The 17,219-nt window shown below is 50.6% G+C and overlaps 1 long non-coding RNA gene across 2 annotated transcripts; it reads right to left on the bottom strand.

Moving 5' to 3' along the window:
* Positions 1-1,399: 1,399 nt before the first annotated feature.
* Positions 1,400-14,104, bottom strand: LOC122202501. 2 transcript variants are annotated; one of them, XR_006194700.1, is made up of 5 exons: positions 14,021-14,104; positions 6,776-6,941; positions 6,555-6,686; positions 1,957-2,058; positions 1,400-1,535 (listed from the first exon to the last, which is right to left on the bottom strand). It is a non-coding gene; the product is annotated as an uncharacterized LOC122202501 (long non-coding RNA). The 2 variants fall into 2 exon arrangements; XR_006194699.1 differs by having other exon boundaries at positions 6,555-6,941.
* Between the last annotated feature and the right edge of the window lie 3,115 nt (positions 14,105-17,219).

Here is a 17,219-nt window from a genome sequence, read left to right as displayed (position 1 = left end):
CGGTCCCTGAGTATCTGATGTGTAAGAGCTTCCGGTGCCACCGGCCAATGGGATGGAGGGAGGTGTGTGTGTGGAGGGGGCGGGGTCCATCTCCCTCTCCCAGCAGAACTGGAGCCCCTCTTTCTCCTCCTTCCCTTGTGTACCTCCCAACAATGGACTTGAGTAAACCCCAGGGAAATCGTTTTGAGATGGTGTGGTGTGATCACTGACCCCCCTGGCCCCTGGGTCCCAGGGTCACTGAGCAAATACTCTTTTCCATGGGCGTCTGGCAGCACGTTTCCAAGGCCTGCCCCCCACCCAGCGTCCTCCTGGGCCGGGGAGCAAGACTAAACTGCTCCAAACCCCACGAGGAAGCCCTGTGAGACTGCGTGAGGAGCCATGAGGAGGCTTTTCAGTTAGCAGGGAGATCAGGGCGATCTTCGCTTTGGGGCTTTGGCTGTTCATGATCAAGGTGCTGGTGTTACTTTCTCCAAACTGGGGAGATCGTGAGGAAAATGCACGAAGGCCGTTCTCCAGGGTTTGCAGAGTTTAAACCCAAGGCTTGTTATGCCTGGCGACGTGAAGGGGGGCCTGGGACCCAAGCTGCCAGAATCCTGAGGTCTCTTGAGAGCGCTAAGCTAAGCCTGTGAGCCCTGCCCCCCCCCCCCCCACCAACCCCAGGCCACAGTCTCGAGGTTTGGAGGGAGCATTCCTATCTTGTGTGGTTCTTTGTTTGTTTGTTGTAATAACCTATGTGGAGTGCCCTTCTCACTCCCAGCAACCCTGCCTTTGCTGGTAAAGATTCACCACAAACAGTGCAGGAAGGGGCAGTGAAATCCACGAGGTCAGGAGACCCTTACCAGCGCCCAGGCCGCAGGTCTGGAGAAGGCCGGAAGCCCTGTGCCAGCCTCGCGAGGTGGCCCAGGCTGCCAGGAAGGAGGAGAATCAGAGACAGAAGGAAATACAGAGGCAGGAGCCGTCCCTTGGGCCCAGTCTGTTCTCTCCAGCCTGGCCCTGGTCAGGCCTTACGTCACTCGCAACATCAAGGAGGTGCCCTTGAGTCTTGGCCTAGGGCTTGCTTTGGGCTTACTCCAGAGGCTCCCTCAGAAGTACTCAAGTATTAAAGCCTTCCTCCTTGCAGCTAATTCCACCAGGAAGCCCAGTTTCCTTCAATTTGGAAAACATTTGGATTTGGGCCCAGGCCAAAAAACATATATATGGAAGTCACAAAGACCCAGAGTGAATCTGTCTGTGCTGTGCTGTCCTCACCATGCCCACAATCCAGCAAAGAGGTGGGCAGAGCTTAGGTAGATGAAGAAGGAGAGAGAGCCATGACTACTCATGCCGAGTGCTATGATGGCACAATTCTGAGAACCTCTTTTAGACAGACAGACAGACAGATACGGAAGGCCTTTCTGAGGAGGTGACATTTAAGCCGAAACCTGGAATACGGATGGTGAGGATTCCGGGGAAAGGGAGGGGATGGCCGGTGCAAAGGACCTGAGGCAAGAGGGCAGACCTGAAGTGGTTCCGGGAACGCCAGCGGGCCGATGGTGCTGGAAGGAAGAGGAGGGTGAGTCAGCGGTGCGCCAGCTGGTGCAGGCTGGGGGCCCCAAGGTGTGTGGCCTTCAGTCTAAACTCACTGGGGAGGGAAGTAGTGGCAGACCCTGAAATGGGCTTCAGATGATCGCTCGGATCCTGTGTGCAGAGTAAACGGCAGGGAACAGAGAAGCAGCAGCCAAGTTGGGGGGTGGGGGGATGGGTGTTCAGTGCCTCCCCTCCCCCCCCCCCCCCCCCCAGAGAATGGCCCCTCTTGGTCTCATGGATGCCCAGAAGGTTGCTGAGAGGCAAGCCAAGAAGATGGCAAGGGCACAGGGTTAGCGGGAAGACGGGGGGCACGTAGGCGGAGGCCTGGGGGGGGCAGCGCTGGGCCCCCCACCCAGCTGAGGAGCAGGGCCGGGTCCCGGGGGGCGTCACCTCACGTCCAGCTGTTCCTGCGTGGCCTCTGAGCTCACCGCGGGGGCCGACGTGGCTGCGGGCGGTGTCACTAGGCCCAGGGCACCCGGGCAGCAGCAGAGACTAAATGAGAGAGGATGAAGCCAACGCCTTTTGCGCGCGAGCTGGGAAGTGTCCCGGGCTCCCTCCACCGCTGCTGGGAGGCCTCCAGTCCAAGTAGGGGTTAAGGGGTGCCTGGGCTCCTTCCTCCAGCTTCCTTCCATCAAAGCCTCCTCCGGCCTGGGGCCTCTGCCTCTCCTCCGAAAGATCAACCCAGTGGGAGTGGCAGCGAGTGTTTGTTGTCGATGTTACCACCACCCACCCCTGGCCTCCCTCCCCCCAGCTGTGGGGTCCGCCCCTGCCTCCCCAGGGCCTCGGCCTGTCTCCCCACCCCTCCTCCCAGTCACCTATTCGCACCAGCTGATTCGTGCTTTGGTAAAAGTCTGCCCCAAGAGGTCTTCCCGGGGCCTGGGGAAGCGCGGGGCCGGTGGGGCCTACTCCAGAACAGGCCTGTGCCCAGGGGTCAGAGGGCGGGAGGAAGCCGCGGCTTTCCTACGAGGCCGGTGCTCCTGGGACAAGCGTGGCCTGCAGGGCTGGCAAGAGGAACAGCCTCCATTGTCTGACCAAGAACATAGCAAAGCTCCAGCCACTGGGGTCCCTCCACAAGAGGGGGTCTGAGGAACCCGGGGAGGGTCTTACCAGAGAGCACCGGACCAGGGGGCTGCAGGGGAAGGCCTCGTGTGAACACACTAGCACTTCCTGCCAGAGCCTCCCAGGGCCACAGGGGCAGGGCAGCGGGGTGGGGATGACACCAGGGCTCCTTTGACTGGGTCTGGTTTAATCAAGAGTCTTCCCCTGGATCCCCAGCTCATTAATGGCATCTCCTTTGACTGAAGCAGCATCTGTGAGTCACCCTGGATTATCTTCATTTTCCTTCATCCCTTAATCCAGTTTTCCAGCAAATTCTACTGATTTTGCCACAGTTTCCCTTAACCTCTCTACCCCTCTCCGGAAGACTGGGGACATCACAGGGCCTCCACTGGGTGTGGGTAAAGATGAAATGCCTTCAGAATGTGGACAGCATGCTGGGTGAATGTTAGCAAATATTTTCACGAAAAGCCCGGTATCCACTTCTGGGCACTGAAAGACCGAATCCTTCCAACCCCAGAAAAGGTAGACAAATTCCTAGACTCTGAACTGCCCAAGCTTCCGAATGAGCCATTGAGTGCTCCGTGAGAAAGAAGAATGCAGAGAAACTGGTCTGTGCTGTTTGTTGGTTTTTGATGGGGTTGTGGGGAGGGGACATGGGACAGAGAGGGAGCAAACAGACTGAGAAAAGGGCTGGAGATTTGCAACTCAAAAGGCAAGAGGGTGGTGCCAGGTTGGCTCACATTGGGTGTTGAGTTTACTTAAAAAAGGGTAACAGAGACCCCAGTCTTAGAACATTCAGGACCTAGGATGGATGGGTGATAGCTATGGGGGTTTGGGGGGTGCTGGGTCCCCAAAACCCTGGTCTTGGGGTTCTGTGGCAAGGTTTGCAAAGAAGGGAGACAAGGACCATGAGGCACATCTCTGCTGATCTCACTCCCCGGATGGGGGTACCTGCACCAGCTGGGCCACAGTAGACCCGGAGTTCTTCCTAAATTTTATGCCAAATGATTGACTGAGATAGACTTTCTAATCTACCTTTATTAGAAGGAGCTCAGTCATGATTTGTTTTCAAAAAATAAAGGCAAAATTTCTTAAACTTCAATGTTGGGGAGAAATGTATTACTTGCACGTAACTGTTGTGGTCAAAATCAAAATTCATTTTAAAAATCATGAAATTTGTAGGAACTTTTTAGTCTAGATGCATTTTCTCAATGTGCCTAAAAGTACTATTGCCACTGTGTGAGGGTCTGAGAGAATTTTTTTCTCGTAAAATATGGATTCTTCCTCTTTTTTATTTTTATTTTTTTTAAGAGCAAGAGAGGGTGGGGAGGGGCAGAGAGAGAAGGAGAGAGAGAGAGAGAGACCCAAGCAGGCTCAGTGCAGGCTCGAACTCAAGAACCATGAGATCATGACCTGAGCCGAAACCAAAAGTCCGACTCTTAACCACCTGAGCCACCCAGGTGCCCCTGGATCCTTATTTTCCATCCAGTTGAGAACAACTGGCTTATGGGTGATTCACATGCCCCAGAATTCCATCCATATCAGGGATCCCGTTTGCTCCCCAGCCTTTTCTCCTGGCATCCCCTGTGCCCTTGAGAAGGCAATGCTCCTGTGTTCATTCGTTCATTCATTCGTTCGTTCACTCATTTGTTCATTCATTCATTCATTTTTTCATTCATTCATTCCACTAATATTTGTTATGCTCCTGATGGCGCTCAAGAACGAGCAGAGAATACCCAAACACCCTGCTGTCCTGGAGACGACATTCTAGTCTCCTAACAAATCATGCTGCTTCACCCCTGCGCACTGTCCTTCTCTCCTGCTGAAATATCCTGCGTCCCCCTCTCCATTTGCCAAGGTCCCACTCATACTATAAGCCACTCAAGCTTCACCCCTTGCAGGAAACTTTCACAGCTCCCCTGGAGAGCGGGGTCCCTGGACTGTGCCCCCTGAGCACGCCTCATAGCACAACCAGCTAACACAGACACGATCCTTTATCTGTCTGAATCCCTCTTTAAATTACAAGGCCACCTGTGCTCTATGTATTGATGTATTTCCAGAACCCAGGCATACAACCTGCACAGAGTAGGGCTCCTTAAAGTAGTGAAAACTTGCCTAAACGTTGGCACGTTCCTATCTCTTCTCCCAGAGCCATGGCCATTGACCTGGCAGTTCTCATCCCCGGGCTGCACGTTAAACTCATCTGGGGAGCTCACCGTTGCCAGCTTCCCCCCTGCCTTGCTCCCAACAGAGAATCTGATTTTATCGGTTGGGGTAGGAGGGCGGGGGGTGGGGGGGGTGGCCCAGCCATAAGTATTCTTTAAAAGCTCTCTAAGTGACTCCACTAGGTTGTCAGAAAGGAGAACAGCTTACACAGAGGTACAAAAATAAAGGCCAAAATGTCCTTCAGAAAGCTCCTACCGCTTGCAGGGGCATATCGAGGGCATGAACTGGGTCATCAGGACAACACGGATTTTCATAGGTGCCTCGTGATGGATCGCCATCTTGCAGCGTCACTCTGGGGCCTGTCTTTTGCCTGTGTCTAGGTTAGTAGGGACTGAAGCAAGGACAATGGCACCAAGGGGTTTGGAAGTAGAGAGGCTTCTCCGTTCCAAGGGGGTAGGGATTGGTGGTTGGCAGTGGGGAATGAGTTCATGTTGGTCTATTGAGAGGAGGTCCAATGAGGTGGTCCCCCACATTTGCCATGTCAGCAGGTAATTCTAGAACCTTCCAAGGTGTGCTGCAGACAGTTGTTGCATCTCATAGTAGAGTGCCCCAAGAACCTCACTTCCAGAATCCCCTCAGTGAAGTGTGTGCAGGCAGATGACTCCTGAGGGGTAACCCAGTAAACCCTACCACTGCAGCTGTCCTGCTTCTCTCCCCACCCCAGCACCCCCCACAGCTACAGTTTGACTACGGGGCATGTCTCCATTGTGATCCCCACCCCCCCTTACAGGGAGGGAGTCAGGTCGTCTGAAGAAAAGGTGTTAAAAGAAGAAAAGCGTGTGTTCTCAATACATCTTCCCTAGACAAGATGTGATTTGGGTGGGATAATCCATCACTGCGTAATTTCCACTGGCTTCTGCAAGGTGCAGACGTGGAAATTAGATATCGAGCCTTTTGAGCAGATCAGGGACGTATGTCAGACTCCACAGCCAGGGACAGGGCAGCGCGACATCTTAAAAGAAGCAAATAACAGAAAGTTTCCCAAGACCACACTCTGAGAAACTCTGCTCTGTAGTGTAGACCCTACGCTATCCGTGTACAACCACAAGGAAAGTGTTAATCCACTTTTCCTAATATCTTCTCCCTATCTCAAAAAAAAAAAAAAAATCCTTGATTTCTAGCAAGCATTAGCTGTTTTTAGGGTTTTTGCTCTTTTATTATTTAACCTACATATTTCCTGCACCCCTGAAGTCTGTCTCAATGTTGTGTACTGTTTACTGGTAAATAACGGTCTTACAACCACATTGTGTACTTCTAGACCAATTATTCAGTGAGCTTTCACTTCAGACTACCCAGAATCGCTTCAATTTGCATATGTTCCCTAGGTTATTGCAACAAACAAACAAACAAACAAAAGCCAAAGACCCTTGTGCCCATACATTGGAAGTATAGACAGCGATCATTTGAAATCATAGTCACTGGCCAGCTTTTCACTTGGATAAAATTCAGGTGCCTTTCAGTTCACAAAGATAATTTTGCTGCAAGGTTTACAGCAATGCCTCTTGTCTGGAGTAATCTCCCTCACCCCTGCCCCCACCCCCAGCCCAATTTCTCCCCTCACTGGCCCTTAAGCCCACAAGGCTACATTGAGAAATGATTAATCAAGAATAAAAGCGTAATAGAAGTTGCTGCTGTTATTAGAAAAATGCCCTGGGCATCCCTGAAAGTCAGGGAGAACGTGTTATACATTTCTTTTATCTTACCAAACAAGGGCAGGCCATGCCTGAGCGTGAGGTCATGGGCGTGCTGGACGGCAGGGCCATGTTTCCCAGAGCTGCATTCAACCCTGCGCCTGGCCTGAATGCTCACCAGTAACTGGCACCGGAGCGGCATTCCTGGAAAGTCAAGCCACGTGGGGTCACTGCCAAGGTATGGGAGATGCCGAGCACACACTGTGTACCTCTTTGTTGTATCGGGTCCGTACTTAGCATCATCTCCTGGTACCGTCCTACCTCATGACACCAAACTCGGGTTTTATGGCTGACTTGGGACCCGTTAGATTTCCATCTGCGTTCCCCTGGAGTGCGGTCTTTGTCCTGCTTCAGGCTGGTGGTTTTGTGCGGAATGGAGATAGCCGCACTTGCTCCTACCTGGCAATAAGAATAAAAAAGGAAATACGGATGGAATATTGGAAACCCTCAGACAAGGAACATGGGCAAATTCACAGCAACAGTCGCCTAAGCGGTGATGTAACAAGAGCACAGAGGAGAAAGGGTGCGTTTGTGTGAGTTTATGGCTGGGCCTTTAAAGGTTTGGACTTAGGGCTCTGTGGGTGTGAATAAATAGGGTGAAGGCCTTAGGAGGAGCTGATTCTCTGTGTTTCTCGTCTCTTGCCTCTAACTCAGCATGAAGGAAGGCTGAAAGAGCTTCTAGCCTAATAACTGCAAAGACTTAAAAAACAGATCGACGTAGAAAACTACATCTCTCTTTTCATGGCAACCCTAAAGCCAACAGCAAGGGGCCCCGTGATGAATTCAGCTGAATTACATTTCTTACTCCAATGGATCGGCCAGGTAACAGCACAGTGTATCGGGGGGGGGGTGGGGGGGGTGGGGAACGGAATAGCAGGGCTCTACACTCCCATCTTTCCTTTGTCCCCTTGCCTCAAAATGCACCTGATTGTTAAGGAAGGACGAGTGACAGTAGGTGACCTCCTAAAATGGGATCTGCAGGTGACTGTGCCATTGAGGGTTTCGCAGCCCAGTTGACAAGAAAGACAGGAAACTCAGGGGGGTGCCAAACAATGTAAGGACCACGACATGGGAGTGATGTCCAAACAGAATGGGAAGCAGAAAGGAAGGCATTGTCAGGTCTGCAGGTGAGGGGCAGGAAAGCCTTCATGGAATGAGGCAGCTGAGGTGAGTCTCAGAAGATCAGGAGAACTACCAGGTGGTCAGCAGGGGTGGCAGGTTCGAAGGTCTTCCGGAAGCACAAGCAGTTTGGTAAGGCTGGAGCCCAGAGCCCGAGGTCAGAGGTCTTATGTGTCTGTGCCCAGTTCAGACTGTGTGCGTGGGGGTCTTGGATGAGACTGACAGGATGGCAGTTTACAGAGCAAATATTTCAGAAAGCTACGACCAGTGGTGATGTGGAGGTGAACGGGAGGTAGACCAATGAGCAAAATAGCTACAGATGCTCCCGGAATATAATGAGGATGATGAGGAGTGGTGAGCGGGTACCAATTTTGGTGGGAAGATGATGGCACTACTGACTTAAAGGGACTACAGTGCATCCCCTTGGAGATGTCTGGTATGTTTGGGGGAATGACGGTCCAAAGCTTGGTGAACTGGTTTTTGCTAGAGATGAAAATCTGGGGCTCATTCCAACGTAGAGGGATATGGGAGCCATGGTTAGGATAGGGCTGCTGAGGGAGAGGAGGGGGCCCAGGAGGCCGGGGGCACCAATATTAGCTGGAGACGCAACGTTCTGTGAAAGGAAGGAAAACAGAAGAGTGTCGCACCGTGGACACCAAGGTCGCGGAGAGAATTCCAGTGTAAGGGAACCATCGCCGGTGCCAGACGTTTGGGGAGGACTGAATAAGGTACATCCTGAAAAATGCCCTTTGGAATACAGGTGCTTAGGAAGTTCGCAGAACAAGCAAGAACAGTTACAATGAAACAGTTACAGGTAAGGGAAGGAGCCAGTTTTCATCGGACTAGAAAAGAATAGGAAGGGACTAAGTGCAAACCACAAGAAAGATGTGTATCCAGACCTTCCTTGACTTACAATGGGGTTACTTCCGGACACACCCATCGTAAGGTGGAAATATCCTAATCGGAAAACGCATTGAATACGTCTAACCAACCAAACATCACAGCTCAGGCCAGACGACCTTAAAGGTGCTCAGGACACTCCCATGAGCCTACAGTTTGGTGAGAGCATCTAACACAAAGCCTATTCGATAACGAAGCGTTCAATATCTATGCAATTTATTGACTACTGTGCCGAAAAGTGAAAAACAGAAGGGCCGTGCGAGCGCCAAATGATGGGACCGGATCCATTGTTGACCCTCGTGATCGCACAGCTGCCTGGGAGCCGAGGCCACTGCGCGGCTCAGGAGAGAGGACTGTACCGCTAGGCCAGGAAAAGATCCAAATTCAAAATTCAAAGTATGGTTTCTACTGAATACGTATCAATTCCACACCATTGGAAAGCCAAGAAATCACAAGCTGAACCCTCATAGGTTGGGAACCGTCTGCACTAGGGAGTGTTGAGAAAGCTGTATGGACACTTAGGTCTTCTGTCTATAGGTTGTACAACTCCAGTTATGCAACAGGCATCAGAGCACCTTCAGTGTGACAGATGATCTGTTCAGCACTGCGGATACAAACACAAAACGAAGTCCATGTGCCCAGAGAGCTTTCAATCTATGGTTCCAGAGAGACACCTGGACAGAGGCATCAAAATGCAAAATAATAAACTCTGGACAGAGCAGAGTCATGATCTGGAGGGAAAAGACATAATCTTTCCCCTCAAGGAGCTCACCATTTGGTTTGCCCAACAGACAGCTGTAACAGAGAAGGAGGGATAAGGCTTCGATAGAGGGGTACTGTATTTCGGGCACCCAGAAAAAAGGCGAAATCCATTTTAAGTGGGGACTGAGGTAGGTCTCCAAGGGAAGGTGGCATTGGATTCCAACCTTGGACAATGGGCTGTAAAAGCTAACGTGATGGCAGAGATGATCCCTTCAGGCAGAGGACGTAGAAACCTCTGGAGATACCGTCTTGCCGTAAAGGAGTAAGCATGCATTACGCACCTAGAGCACAGAGTCAGACTCCTTGGAAAAGCTACTTGGATCCAGGCCCCATCGCATCCTGTCGAATCACCCGGATCTGAGCTCTGGAACTGCTCTTGGACAGAGGGCCAGCTCTGCACAGCAGACAGTGCGAACATTTCACCTCGCTTGGCCACGTCCCTGTGGTTCTTCAATGAGGGCAGTGGCACGAGCCTGCCTTTTGTGTCCATCCGTGCACATTTGTGCCTGCATTCTCGACGAGTCTGTATTCTTGTGACTCTCCCCAGCACTCCTTGGGCGTTTGATATCACACTGACATCAAGGAAAATAAAACAAACACATTGGTCCACAATGGTTAGAGATAATTGAGTAAACCTGCCATAAACTCACACGTTAGCGTCTTGTTTGTGGTCCTATCACGAAGATCACATATTCTCTCTCTTGAAAAGACCTCGTGTCTTGACCTAAGTGTTCGTTTTTTAAAACATCGTGTTGAAAATACTGTAGGGATGCCTGGGTGGCTCAGTCGGTTAAGCGTCAGACTCTTGATTGGGGCTCAGGTCACGATTTCACGGTTCATGCCCCATGTCGGGCTCTGCCCTGACAGTGGAGAACCTACATGGGATTCTCTGTCTTCCTCTCTCTCTCCCCTTACCCCCCTGGTGTTCTTGCTCACAAATAAATAAGCATTGAAAAAAAAAAAGAAAATATTGTATGAAGATCTCGGTACAAGATCTAGGAATGTGGGGCTTAAACACGGTTGGATTAATTTTTAAATATCAGAGAGCAACTTTTAATTAAGGCAAGGGGCTTAATTTAAACAAATAAATGATTCGAGTTGACTACCAATGCGGACACAAGACCCTAATTTAAAAATGTAATCCTCGTTCTTTCCATTTCAGACATTATCCTCGTCTGAATTTCTAGCCCTGCTCTGGCTATACAAGAGGCTCCGTGAGCTGAGGTTTTGGCCTGTTTGAGCAGCCACTTTTTTGGCAAACGACACAGCAATCAAATCAGCCTCTAAATTGGCCCCAAACATCAAATAGGCCTGGACATGATGGTGTATTTTCAGGCACATATAAACTTGGCCTGTATTCTTCAGGGTGTGAGTCTGGCACCTCTCTGGGTCAGTAAATAAGCTTTTTGAAAAGCCCAAACAAACCATAAGGAAATCCTGCATTTTGAAACAAAAGGTATAAAAACTAAGTAAAGACACACACCGCCATTGTCTGGTTTGCCAGGATGTGAGCTGTTGCCTTGGGAGAAAGATAACACGACGCCATAACTGCGAGGCCAAGACTACGGGTCCCGTGAAAACAAGACAAAAGATACCAAGAGAGGCGAGCTCCACGGGCCTCTCAGCTGGGCCAGGGCAGAAAAAATCCAGAGAGCAACTCCCTCCTCAACTTGTTTGAGAAATGGAGACACGGCGGGAGGACAATGAGAACATCAGGTCTAAGTTAAAGTTTTCAGGAAAAACATGAGGGCAGGAAAAAAAAAGAAAAGCAGGATAATTTAATGCCAGCCAAAGGAACTGAGGGGAATGTGGTGTGTTTTTTTAAACATGTTTTCTTTTTTCCCTTTTTTTCTTCTTTCTTCTTCTTCTTCTTCTTCTTTTTTTTTTTTTTTTTTTTTTTTGGTTCAGGGGAAGGCGTGCGGAAACAAAAAGTAGGCCCGTTTCATGAATGAAGAGGAAGTTGAAAGGTAATTGACTCCATATTGGCTGAGCTTTTAGACTGCTTTTTTAAAAATTACTTTTTTGTTTTAATTTTGTATTTAAGAACTCTCTACCCACAACTTGGGGCTCGAACTCAATACCCCGAGATCTAGAATCGTATGCTCCACTGACTGAGCCCGCCAGGCACCCCTAAAAAATTATCTTAACCAAGAAAAACAAAGATGAGGGGGAAGGGAAATTGGGAACTAACGATGATGTTGTCCATGAACTATTGATAAGAGGTGTTAAGAGGGCATTTGGAGAAATCGAAGATATGTAAACGAGAGGCTGAAATAACACGCATCCCGGGGTGTTTAATGGCAGTTGCTAAAGCATTTACGAGAGCAGAGAGGCAGGGATTTTGGAATACCATCCAGTCAGCAGGGGCACTAAGAACAGGTGTCTTAATATTATATCACATTTCATGTTAATATCATGCATGATAAGTGCACTACTTGTTCTCAGAATCAGACCTGATAGCCTGGGTCTCATCTCTCCCTCCTCTCTCAGTAGCAATGTGATAGGATCGACTAAAGCAGAAGACATTTAAAATGCTTTTTGGTTTTCTTTCTTCTTTTTGTTTTTCTTTTTTTTTATTTTAGAGAGAGAGAGAGAGAGCAAGCAAGCAGGGAGGGGCAGAGGGAGAAAGACAGAGAGAAAGAGAGAGAATCCCAAGCAGGCTGCATGCCCACTGCAGAGCTCTACATGACCCCAGGATCGTGACCTGACCCAAAATCGAGGCGGACGCTCAACCGACTGAGCCACCCCGGCGCTCCCCACCCCCACCTTTTATTCTTAAACTGCTTTTTGGTTTTCAATAGAAACAGAACACATCTCCCAATAAAAAAGAAGGGAAACGAGGCACTGGGGAACGAAAGGAATTGCCGAGGAGGAAAGGTCAAGTCAAAGACGACAGCATGGCCTGTCTTCTAGAAGTCAGACATCTTCCAAACAGAGGAAGAGCACAGATGGCGACCTGGGTCTTGGGTGTCATGCACGCACGCCTATGGGGGGGGGCAGGGGAGCTCACGTTTCGGCTGCAGCCTCGAGCCCTGGGAGCCATTAGGGAAGCCAACCTTGCCTGCATTCACGACGTGACCCCCGCCTTAACTCGTTCTCTCCAGCCATTTTCCTGCTCCAGGGAACACTCGGCCAATGGCAGAGCTAAAAATACAAAGAGCGCATCATTCGCTCACCCCCTTCCCCAAACACATTTCAGAAGGACCCTCCATACACTTTGTGGACCGCAGAATACATCTGTGCCTGCCCCTTCGCACCGCCAGAGCTCCCCAGATGAGAGAGGGGAGCGAGGTGTTACACTGGTTTCTGCACTTGGACCAGACCGAGGGAGACAGTAACCTCAGCCAGCGGTAACCAAATTCAGGCTTTGAGGATTTAGACGGTGAGGGGGCGATGGTGGTTAGTGGGAGCCCTGTGCACCTTATAAGGTCTCTTGCTGAACCACCCAGTGCCGGGCTGGCAGATGACAGTCACGGGCCCGCACGACATCCTGGATTGGTCTCCGGGGGCCCCTCCAGCTTTGGCCCCTCCGGGCAGGACTGGGCATCCCAGGCCGCCCCTCCACACCTGTTACTCAACCCCAGCCGCCTGATCCGAAGCGTCCGCACGGTCAGTGTTTTTATTCTGCCTGGTCAGTCGTGCTGACGGATCAATGACAGTCAGCAGAGAACAAAGCGTGCCAAAGAAGAATGTCCTCTTCTGGGCTGACTCAGCTTGGGACAGGAAGGCTGGGGCATCTGGCGTTCGGCGAAGCCCTTGATTGTCCCTTACGAAATATTAACTGAGAATGGATTTGCCCTGGCCTGGTTCTAAGAAGGTCGTCCAGGTCGGGCTTGAAAGGCAGAGGCACTGTGTCAACAAAAGGAAACGACAGGCTGCAAGCCATTTCTCTGAGCTAACGTGTCCAACTGCGTGCCACGGGGATGGTTTTATATGTCTCCACAGATCGGTGTGTTTTTATGACAACCGTCTCCATAGCAACCAGGTGTGCAGACACTAAATGGATCTCAAGGATATTAAACCCCGGCCTGGTGCCCGAAGCCCACCCATTTCTCGCCGGGGGCCGCTGGGTGGGCTCAGGGGGCGTGTGGGCGGCTTCGGCGAGGCCCAGCAGGCCATGGGGACGGAGCGACAAGGAAAGGGACCCTTCTTTGTCATTTTTACTCGTGACCCAGAAGAAGAAACAGCAGGTAAATGAAATTCACGTGGCACGAGATGGGGAAGTGTTACAAACACCAGAGTGACCGGACATCTGATGGCCATGGCCGCGGAAGAAATAATCGAGTGAGAATTGTCCTGGCAAAGTCCTGAGCTGGCACATCTGGAGACCAAGATTTCCAAAACGAGAAGGCGTAAGAGACTCACGGCGCAGGAATTGAGGAAATCGGGGTGGGGGGTGAGGGAGAGAGGCAACAATGAAGCTTAAAACAGGTAGAGCACACAGAAGCCCAGAGGGGAGGGCTCCAGGCTCGGGTTGGGCTGAAGCTGAGATCCCAGTCAGGGTGATGAGCTCCCCCCTACCATTGCTGGGGCGAGTCCTGAGAGCTGACCCAGGGAGGAATCGCAGGGGGGTGCCCGGGACGCAGGAGGGGACGAGGGCATCTCCTTAACACCTTGTGTCGCTGGAGTGACATTGGGTTCTGCCCAAAGGTGAGCCTGGCCCGTGCTGAGCCCTTCCCTCAACGGCGGCGCTGTACCTGGGCTTTCTTTTGTTTTGAAGGGCTGCCCACGTGCACAAGGAAGGCAGGGTAATGATGTTCCAGGCAGAACCGGAAGGAAGGCACAGCTGATGAAATGGAACAAAGAGATATGCGGTTGGAACCCCGGGAAGAAGTTTCCCTAGTGACATCTAAATAGGCTGCAAACGGCCTTTTGCAGGGAACTCCCTGTCATAATCTAAACCAGGACTGGACCAAGCAGGGTGGACTGCTGGCGGTGGGGGGCGGGGGGGGGGGGAGCAGGGGGAGTGCACGGTTGTGAGGGGGGATGGCCACCTCACGTCCTGTCTCTCTCTCTCTCTCTCTCTGCAACTGTTCTATCAGCCCATGATTCATGCGGTTGACTTCTGAATGTGTGGTTTCTCTGTCGCACCAGGACACTCGGGTCCCCCAGAGCTAGGTGTGGCCATCTGAGACAGCTGCCCTCTCCCGAAAGAAAACTCGGGGTTGAATCTGCAACCGTCAGTGCATCTGGCAACAAAATAGAAGGAAACCACACTCTCCATGAATGAAGGAAGAAGGTAGTTGTTTTGTTTTGTTTTTTTTCCCCTCCCTTTTCTTTTTTTTCCAAACATGAGTAAGATCCTCAATATGTTTGAGATTATTTAGCAAATTCTCTGAAAGGGGCCTCGGGTCACTAGCCAGCGGATCACAGATGGAGAAACCACATTCTTCCGACGTCCCTCCCCTCCCCGACCCCAAAGACAGCAGGGTGGGCGTCCTGAGGGTCTCTGTTTAGTTAACCATTAACAATTCATAAAAGTCCAGACCTCTGCACGATAAGTCCAGTCCTTGGAATGTTATTAGAAATAGGAAAAAAAAAAAAAAAAAAAGCAAACGAGTTAATGCAAAACATGAGCCAACCCACTATCCCCATTTGCTCTGAGGCCAGCCAGCAAATTTGTGGGAGTGATTTTAACCTTGGGGCCCCGCAGGCCCGGGACTCTGGTTGGCTGAAGTCTCAGCCCCCCAAAGGCTGGGGCGGCTCGGAACCGAAAGGCACCTTCACTCGGTATTCACGGGAACGCCAAGCAGCTCTTTCTGCCTCCGAACCAATTGCTTCTTGAAATTCACACAGCCCCATCTTCTTTCCCCTTCTTGGACCGCTCTCAGCTTCTCTGGGCCCTTGCAGGGATAAAAAGGGAGTAAGGTCACATCATCGAATCCCAGCCAAGTTAAATGCGTTTAATGGCATGACTGTGTGTCTGAAGTCAATGGATAAGAATCTCATCTCTAAACGCTTGGATCCAAAATTATGCAGATTGGGCTCGAATTCTTTTCTGGTGCTGGTCGCCAGCTTCTGTGGGGTTTCTGAAAAGCATACGTCCAGTCCCTTGTTTTCAATCTGCCTGGGGTGGGAGGGTAGGGGTGGAAGGACGTGGGGGCAGAAACCACACAGAATACAATGTGAACTGCAAATCAAGGCCAACAGCCTATCCAGATCTGCTCTCACAAGAGCAGTGTTCGAGAGAGGAAGAGAGGGTTTCTCTGCTGTGCGGATAGTCAAACGTGTTGGGCTGGGTTGCAGTGGGGGGCACCTGTCAAGAGGGAAGATGGTTGAGTTGGAACTCAAGTGGAGAGAAGAAAGGCTATTAGAGGGAAGCAGATGGGCAATCCTTGATAAACCTGCTGGGGGACCCAAAGTCTCTCTTTGCGCTGCCCCTGGACCAACACTCAGTGCCCACTTCCTGGACAATTGGTGATAAGAACATTGGTTACGTCATTTGGGAAGGAAAACACCCATTTCATAAAATTCCAGAGCCCCGTGTCCATGTGCAGACAGTCATCCACGGGTAGGCAACCGTTCCCGATAGAAATCAGATCACCCCAAATCTAGAAGATCCATATCTGCCCAGTCCTTCTTGGCTAAAGAGAGTGGGGGCGGGGTGGGCAGCAAAAGCTAAGAGCAACTGTTGGCCTTAAAACAAAGAAAGGAATCCCAGGACCTCCTAGTTAGATTTGAATTTGAAGTCACCTTGTAGAAGGTGAATTTCTATTTTAGGTAGTCCTTGAGAAGTCACCAGAAATCCAGAAAAGAATTTGCCCTGAGATGCCTCTTAAAAGATCTATTAAAAGTGAAAACAAAGAAAGATGGAGAACACTAGAAGCAGGCAACAGATCTGCCAGAGGAAGACGGCAGAGTCCAGCCACAGTCCCTTCGCCGTTTAATAGTAAGATCTTATTATGCCCATTTGATGATAACAAGAAGGGGAACCCTCGCAGAAGGCTTCACCCCAGGACTCCTGCCTCCGCCCGCAGGTGGGGGCGCCTGCCTGCAGACCTCGGATGCCGGCCAGCGTCTGGTCGTGGAAAGCTGTCCACGGCCAGAATGGCCATAATGAGCCAATTTCAATTGAAATGAGATCAATACTACTCATTTTTCTCTTGCTGGCTCCCGAGTGATTCATGAATCTGAAAACTAGTTCATGAATCAGAGTGAGGTGGGGGGGGGGGACTGGGACGGGGGCGGGGGAACATTTGTGCAGTCGGGAACCTCAGTTTCTTTCATGAACCCAGCCATTAGTTGCATAACGCCTGCCTGCCTGCTAGTTTAAACCAGTCTTTTTGGAAGCAGCTTTTGGCTTCTATTTATTTACCTATTTTCTTTCTGCAAAGGGAGAGAAATGATACTGTGTACTGATTGTGTGTTCGTTTGTCTTGGTGGGTAGCTTCACACCCTTTGTGTAGCTAAGGATGTGTGTGCATGTGTGCGTGTGTGTGTGTGTGTGTATAATGGCCTTTGGACACACATCCTGTGTGTGTGTGTGTGTGTGTGTGACAGAGAGAGAGAGAGAGAGAGAGAGAGAGAGAGAGAGAGAGAGAACAAGCAACGTGGGACCGGCCGCGGGCCCTTTAAACCTGAACAGGAGCCAAGTTCATTTCTGAGCCGAGCTTCATAAGGAAGCAGGAGATGGGACAGTTGGAAACCACAGCCCTGTGAGTGCTGATTACAGCCTGCTAAGGAAAATGAGATTTTTATCTCACAGGAATTCAGTTATAAAAATAAAATACAACGTCTGGCTTGATTCAGCTAAATGTACAAGCACCAGGGCGTTTTTAATTTAACAGGGAAGCTGGACAAGAAGAATGACCTAAAACACTGCGTTTAAAGAAAGTCAGAGAGAGGGGGCCGTTACAGGAAGGAAGTGGAGTGTGTGTGTGTGTGAGAGAGAGAGAG

The sequence above is a fragment of the Panthera leo genome, chromosome D2 (assembly GCF_018350215.1).
Source record: "Panthera leo isolate Ple1 chromosome D2, P.leo_Ple1_pat1.1, whole genome shotgun sequence".
Classification (NCBI taxonomy): Eukaryota; Metazoa; Chordata; class Mammalia; order Carnivora; family Felidae; genus Panthera; species Panthera leo.
Note: the sequence above shows the minus strand (reverse complement) of the source record. Positions and strands in the feature narration are given on the sequence as shown.